Source organism: Hipposideros armiger, unplaced genomic scaffold (assembly GCF_001890085.2).
Source record: "Hipposideros armiger isolate ML-2016 unplaced genomic scaffold, ASM189008v1 scaffold_123, whole genome shotgun sequence".
NCBI lineage: Eukaryota > Metazoa > Chordata > Mammalia > Chiroptera > Hipposideridae > Hipposideros > Hipposideros armiger.
The window spans coordinates 660,448-666,533 of NW_017731473.1; the positions used below are offsets into that span (position 1 = coordinate 660,448).

General features: G+C 40.5%; 1 long non-coding RNA gene across 1 annotated transcript; it reads right to left on the minus strand.

The window, feature by feature from the left end:
* Window positions 1–1,167: 1,167 nt before the first annotated feature.
* Window positions 1,168–5,658, minus strand: LOC109385718 (uncharacterized). The gene is made up of 3 exons (XR_002124676.1): window positions 5,428–5,658; window positions 5,060–5,148; window positions 1,168–2,283 (listed from the first exon to the last, which is right to left on the minus strand). It is a non-coding gene; the product is annotated as an uncharacterized LOC109385718 (long non-coding RNA).
* Window positions 5,659–6,086: the final 428 nt, after the last annotated feature.

The following is a 6,086-nucleotide window of genomic DNA, read 5'->3' on the forward strand; positions in this document are numbered from 1 at the left end:
GTTACACACACATGTACACACACACACACACACACATACACACGTACATCTTCTCAGTCATTTTCACTCACTAGGATTGTCGATTTCCAACTTCTAAAAAAAAAATTAACAGTATCTGGAATACTGTGCTCTTTACAAAGAAATCTTAATTCTTCTTTCTTCTTTCTATACTTCTAAGTCTTCAGTGTTTATTTATCAAAACATGGATGTCTGTATAAGTACCTTCTGCTTGGCTTCAAGGTTTTTTGTTTGTTTGCTTTTGCATTATTTTCTTCACTGAAGGAGTCTTAACATTATTAGTTTTAGTCACCTAATTTTGAACAGTGTAATCATTTAATTGGTTCTGAAAATGCTCTAATAGTAGGCTAAATTAGATGAGCACATTTGCCAAATTTTTCATGCAAAATTAAAATAATAATAAAAAAACAGCCTCTACCTGGAGAGCAGTGGATAGGATGGACATCAAGGGTGTGTTGTTCAACTTTTTCAGTTACGTAAAGGAAGCTGACCCAAATCTCTAAGTATAACAGAAACTGAAAGACACTGCTCTTTGAGTGGGATTGATAGGCAACGCTCTTCTGAGTATGCCTGTGAAATGGCAGGTCATGTGGTTTTTTGTTTTGTTTTGTAGATTTTTTTTATCGGGGGAATTAGGGGGATGGGAACAGTGCTGGGGAATTGGGGGAAGGGGAACAGACAAGTTGCTGTCGTTTTGTTCTTCAGTCTAGTGTGGAGGACGTTGCTTCACTGGCCCAAGCTGGCACCATCATTGCTCTCTTCCTGGGCGAGGCAGATCAGTCGCCAGCTTCTGGACGGCCGCTCTCGGCGGCTGCTGGTCACTCACGCTGGCTGCTGGCTACATACGGTAGCCCATGGCAACCCACTGCCACAGGGGCTGCAGCCTACGCCGTCCCTGGCAACTCATGGCATCCCAGCTCCAGGTTGAACTGTTGTTCAGCATCTTAGCTGTAGAGGGCAGTGTCACTGGCCCTCATATGTGGGATCCGAACCGGGGCCCTCTGGCGTCCCAAGCCAGCTCTTAACCAATGCGCCACTCGGCTGGCCCCAGGTCATGTGGTTTGAAGAAGCTCACTCAGTATCATAATAGTATGTCTGCTTAAGTAAATATAATTCTTAAAAACTCAAAATGTGAAGCCTGATAAAATTGCTTTGCTTGATTAGGCCTGAGTTTGAAAGGCAGTTTCATTTTAAAATGACAAGGGAGGGGGGACGTTTCGTTTTTTTTAATCTCTGTTACTGTCATATTATACAAGTCCATGATTTTGCCTATGTGTCTGTAAATAGAACCTCCCCAGCACACTGAGAATCAAGCTCCTCTCCTTATCCTGGCTCCCAGCATCCCGCACTGCCTGACCTGTCTCTCCCTCCACCCCTCTTCTCTTCCGTCCTATTCTCTACACATAAACCACCCTGGACGTCTTTCTGCCCCTCAAACGTGCCGAGCTTACACCTCCCCACTTAGGCTTTCAACACACTCTCTTCCTCCCGTCGGGAATGTTCTGTTCTCACTCCTTCCCAAGGCTGGCTCCTTGTCATCATGCCAGGCCTCCTCTCAAATGCTCCAAAAGGCCTTTCTTTCATGCCGCGTCTAAGTAATGCCCAACTGTTTTTCACATCACTGCTCTTTTGTTTTCTTCAGAGCACATATCATCACCTGGACTTATGTCACTGGTTTATTTATTTATATGCATCATTTTATTCAACAGATATTAGAAAGGGCCTACTGTGCGCTCAACACCATTGGAGGCTCTGTGCATATAACAGTAAACAAAATAGACAACTCCCCTAACTTTGTGATGCCTACCATTATATTGGGGTACAATGGCCAGTTAGAAAATAGCAAAGGTCATATGTCATATGTCAGATGGGTGCAAGTACTATAGAGACTTATAAAACAATGGAAGGGGAAAGGGAGGGCTAGGGGTTGGTGGTGATGATGGTCAGGGTGCCTTTTCTTAATAAGATGGCTCATCAGCAAACTTAAAGGACGGCTGGAGTTAGTAACAGAAAGATCCTGAAGCAGGAATGTACTTGTTGTATTTGAGGAATAACATCAGACTCTAGGTGACTTGCGTGGACCAGTTGAGGCAGGGAGTAGCTCCAAAGGTGATGATGACGTAGGGGCTTGAGGCCGCCCATTTCCCCGTAGAGATGAAGGCACCTCTTCTGTAGGCATTTGAAGTGGTGGATGTGTCCACCCTCTTTGTTCTCCCACTCTACAGATGCTGAGGACAAGGAGCTCTTCAGCATTACTCCAAAAACCTGAGGTCACAGTAGGTCCAAGAGTAATGATGATAGTAAATTATCAGAGTTGAATTACCGGGAGGTTGATTGCTACATCTAATCCAGCAGGTCTAGTTCAATGATTACTTAAATACATTCCAAGTTGTCTTTAGGTTTAAAAAAAAAATGCACTGGAATATTCCTCCACAAAGCTATTTTTTTTCCTTGAATGTTAGCCATCATAATTTGTTTAGTAGGCTAGAGCTTTAAAATACTTTAAAAATCTAAGCTAACTTTTTAATGAGTAACATTTAATATTGTTAGTGAAGGCTTAAATCACATAAACTGACATAATGAAAAACTACACGCACACACACGCAGAGTTGGCCCTCCATATCTGCAGATTTCAAATCTGCAGATTCAACCAATCACAGGTTGAAAATAGTTTTTGAAAAAAAAAATCCCGGGAAATTCCAAAAACCAAACTTGAATTTGCTGTGTCGTGAGCACTCTACTGAATTCACGTGAATGAAGCGATGTGTAGGTGTGTCTTGTAGTGGCTTGTATGCAAATATATGTTCTATGCAAATACTATGCCATTTTATATTGGGTTGTCAGAAAAGTCATGATGTATTTTTTTTGTTTTTCGTTGTAAATGTGCGTCATGACTTTTCCGACAACCCAACATAAGGAATTTGAGCATCGAAGCATTTTGATATCCACAGGGATCCTGAAACCAATCCTCTGTGAATAATGAGGGATGACTGTATACACTTATAAAAATTAGCAGAGCTGTATTCTCCAAGAAATTCCATCCTTGGCCGTGTTCTTACTCTAACACTCATTCCTGCTTTTTTCTTTGGAGTTAGCACCTGCTCCGGGTAGGTCCCTTTCGGACCACTGTATGTTGTATGGAAACTAAAAATGAACGATACTTGTCAAAATAATTTTCTGAAATACTGTTCTAACACATTATTTTGAGTAAAAATGTTATTCCAAAATGGTGTTCCATCCCCTTTCACTACAAATATGGTACTTAATTATGATAAAAGGGCTTGTATTCCAAGTGATGGTCCTACTTAATATTAATGTTTAACTGAGCCTTTGATTTATATTTATTTAATTTTTTCCTTTTTGGGATGCCTGAGTTGTAGACTGAGGAAGTTATAAATGGGTTCAGCAGATTTTTGTCTGCAATACAGAACTGAGCTGCAATCTATTCACCTTTCCCCCATTACAGATGTCCATATACCAGGTCATATTATTTCTGGACTGGGCAAGCATACCAGATTGGTGTCCCAGGCCAATTTTAAAAGCCTTAATAGTGAGACACACATAAGTATCACACAGGGTAACCCATCATCCCTTCAACTGATTGGTGCAGTTTTGAAAATGAAAGCAGAATTGCCAGGAGGTATAAAAGAATGCATCTAGGACAAATTTGGACCTCCGTGTTATTCCTAACCTGGCCATTTTGTCTTCATAGCAAACCACTATCTTTCCTTATGCAATAATGTTGAGATCAGTGCCCAGTTCACAAGGGCACCATGCAGCTTATTAAATATAGGTAATGTGTTTTGGAAGTGCCCTTGGAATGAATGAGATGGATGCAAAACAAGATTAACCTCTGTTGCGTGGCTTTTCTGAGTCTGATCAAATGCATAACACATCTTTTTCAAAATGTACATGGGAAAATCCACACTATATGCAAATGTTAATAAACTTCCCTTAGCTTTTATGATGCCTGTTAGGACACAACATAGTTTAGTTGTATTGTCAAATGTGTTTAAGAGCCCCATTTGGTTGCGCATAATGCACATAGGAGAGGAAGGTATTTTCTCCAGTGAAGGAAATTCATTTTATCACACTGAATGATTGATACCATGACTGGAGAAAAGGAGGTGCAGTCAGCATGAAATTGATTCAATTTGCTTACTTACAACAGATACTACAACAGCCTACTAACTCCATTAATAGTAATAATCATTATAAATAATTATTTATAAATAATTGAGGTTATTAAAACATTATAAAAGCTATATATAACCTTTTCACATCTAAAAAATAAAAAACAAAACTTAGGAATCAGGGAAAAATCCCAGACAAGTTTTGGTCTTCCTGTTAAATGTTCTATTCATTCGTCCATATCTGCATTTGATAAGTATTTAGCAAATATCTATAATGTGCCAAGCCCTCTACCATTATTTTTAGATACAGCAGCAAATGGCAACAAGTGAAGACCCCTCTCCTCATTGAGCATGCATTTATAGTTATTAGTTTACCATATTATTTATTATTTTAAGTAAAATATGCCAGGTGGTGTTAACTGACTTGGGGGAAAATAGTGCAAGGGATGGGTGGCGATTGTGGGAAGAGGGTTGTGTTTTTAAATAGTATGACTGGGATGGGACATGCTGAAAAAGTGAAATTGGAGCAGAGGTATGAGGAAGGACAAAGATAGTTCCATGCAGATTCCTAAGGTAAGAAAGAGCATTTCTAGCTGAGGACAAGCAAGCACATTGAACTCAAGGTAGGGGAGAAGGTTTAGCAGCCTCTGATCATGTGATCAGAGTCAGTGAAAAAGAGAACAATAAGAGGTAAGATGAAAGCTAATGGGAGCCAGATCTTAGAACTTTTCAGGTCATTGTAAAGGTCTTTTGTGTTTGCAAATAATGAAGAGGTCAATAACTTAGGGGGAGAAATGAAAAGATCATGACATTCTAGAAGCCAAGAGAAGAGAGAGTTTCAAGGAGAATTTTAATAAATAGTATTCTGTACTATCATTTATAATAACAAAATAATCAGTGTTCATTACCTGTGATATTCACAAAACTGTGACATTTATGGGAGTAGCTGCTACATTTGCCTTATTTTCCATTGTGTCTGCTGCAATCAGCCCAGCCTCTGAAACATAAAAACACTCAATAAATGTCTATTTTTAAACAAATAAATACATTTCATACTTTGATAATCACAGCATAATTATTTATTAGCCTTGCATTTTACAGATGAGGGAGAAAAGACCAAGAGAGGGTGAGGGACTCCAAGAGGCGCCCTCAAGTTATCTGAACCTCCAATCGGTGGTTTTTCTCGTCTTGATAATAGAATTCAAATTTTTACAGCAAATGCCTGTGATCCAGGCTTTGCTTCTCCTCTTGAATATTAGAAAAATCCGAACCTTACCTGCTGCTCATTGCTGGCTGTGAGTACGCCTCTCGGTGCCAATTTTGCCTCCCCACTCTCAGATGTCACCAGCTACCCTGCTGAATTCTCATCTTGCCAGCCACAGCCTCGCTTGGGCATCAAATGGCCAGGGTAAACAAATAAGAAATTATCACTTGGAGCAAACATCTGATTATCTCAGCAGCGATTGCAATGAAAACAGAACACAGGAAAGGGCAGCTGCTTACTTCACTGCTTTCATTCCAGGCTCTGATTGTTATGGAATGAGGTGGCCTTTCCACCTGGCAATGGGTCACAGGGCCAGGTGGCGCCAGGTGGCGTGGACTGTGGGGAAGAAGTGGGACGTCTGTGACCCACCCATTCAGGCCGTGATGAGTCTTCAAATCCCAAGGGTGCCCTAATCTGGAAAAAATAAAAATAAAAGAAAGAAGGATCCTAGGGAAATGGTTTGGGATCCTGGCTCTACAATGTATGTGCTGGTGATCTTAAGCAAGATGTTTTACTTCTCTGAGATACTATTGCATCAGTGGGAAAATACTAATAATGTGTACCTCACAAGGCTGTGGTGAGACTTTGAGTATGTGAAAAGCACGAGCTATGCCGGACACCACAAACTGTTGGTTGACTCCCCAGCAAAATGGCACTTGTATTGTCCAGCT